Below are 1,571 nucleotides of genomic sequence, written 5' to 3' on the forward strand. Positions count from 1 at the left end.
ATAGTTTGCTCTTCTTATGTAAAATATGTGGCTCAGGTAGATGTTTGCGATTGGTCACAATGCGCAAACACCGTCTCTTTTATGTGACCACGTGCATCTCTAAATTGGGAAACCCTGGGTTGATTGAACTAGTTGTTAACCACCGTTGTGCCACAGCTTATGCAAGACCGCGGTTGTTAGGTCCGGTGATGCCGGGAAACTGAAAGCAATCCAGGGCATGTTGATGTTGGTTACATCTGGTTTACGTGTTGTTTTTCATGTCCTGGAATAGAAACACAACGAATACAGCAAGCTCAGTGGAGCAAGATGCACATTCCAAATAAATTAAGTGATCTGTAATCTGTTACCATTAATTTGATTTAGCTTTTCACTATTGCCCTCAAATAATACTCCAGTGCCACGCAGCTCCTGGATTGATCTGAATCCCTTTTATCCACATTATCAAAACACAGTGGAAGCAATAATAAACTGTCTTTGGATTGGATCCATGGATCTTCTAACCAAAGGCCTGGAGGTGTTGGTTTCTGAGGCCCTTTATCACAACAATGATGATGATTTGACATGGTCTTGTGTCCATTTCGACTCACATAGCCGACCCAAATCTACATTATTGTAACCCTGAAAGTATACACTGTAGAGTTAAAATAAGTCAATCAAGAAAATTAAGCAGCAACAATTGAGTTATTGTTGGTTCCAGTTTCTCAACTGTAAATAGATACTGGTTAGTCTTTCATAATTGTAATACAAATATTGGATTTCCGACTGTCGGAAAAAGAGAAAAAAAAATTGTTAGGAATATTGTCCTATGTTATCTGACAATTGCAACTTTGTAATGCTATTGCCTATTTAGCATTTGGAAACATGATGAATAGCAGGCAAAATGTCACTAATTGTTTTGTGGTGAGATGTTCCTGGAGCGGTCTCACCACTGTCCATGATCAGTTTTGATTTCCCTCAGCTTTGAACAGTGTTTCCATTCACGCTGTGCTTTAAATTGACATTAGTTCCACTCAATTCTGGTTCTGTTCCAGGGTGAACTCACAATATATTATATAGCCACTTAGGATGCAGAATGGAATTTAGACACAAAGGTGGACTCACTGACACCAATATTTTCTGTACAACTTTGAAGTGAAGATTGCTAAACTTAATGTATTTTCCAATGCCTGTATAATGTTGTAAATATGCTTAACGACCTCATTCCAATCTACTCTCCCTCGCATACATCTAGGACAAGCAAAAAGCATCATATTAAAAAAATAATGTCTTTGTCTGTTTAAAAAGAGACTAAGTCCACAGTTCCTGCAAAAATTTGTTGAAAGGAACACGCCGAGTTATTAGGACTTTAACTTATTCACCGGATCCCCCAGAGTTAGACAAGTCCATACATACCCTTCTCGTCTCCCTCAGGGTGGCCAAATAACAAATTCACATGAGACAGCCATATTCTAACTGCAGGTTATGAGATTTTTAACTGGGAACTATATTCTCAGAAAGGTGAAGCACTGCTACTTGGGCGGAGTGATGTGCGCAACACCAAAAACCAATGTGAATAGCTAGCTAGTAGCGAA

General features: G+C 39.0%; 1 protein-coding gene across 1 annotated transcript in view; it reads right to left on the minus strand.

Moving 5' to 3' along the window:
* dpp7 (dipeptidyl-peptidase 7) overlaps positions 1-1,571 on the minus strand; it is a 21,246-nt gene that overhangs the window by 1,189 nt on the left and 18,486 nt on the right. Inside the window, exon 14 of the mRNA XM_032511951.1 lies at positions 1-262. This exon is cut by the window's left edge and continues 1,189 nt beyond it. The gene's annotated coding sequence lies outside the window, so the exon portion shown is untranslated. The remainder of the gene's footprint in view (positions 263-1,571) is intronic.

This window comes from Etheostoma spectabile, unplaced genomic scaffold, assembly GCF_008692095.1.
Source record: "Etheostoma spectabile isolate EspeVRDwgs_2016 unplaced genomic scaffold, UIUC_Espe_1.0 scaffold559, whole genome shotgun sequence".
NCBI classification, from domain to species: Eukaryota; Metazoa; Chordata; class Actinopteri; order Perciformes; family Percidae; genus Etheostoma; species Etheostoma spectabile.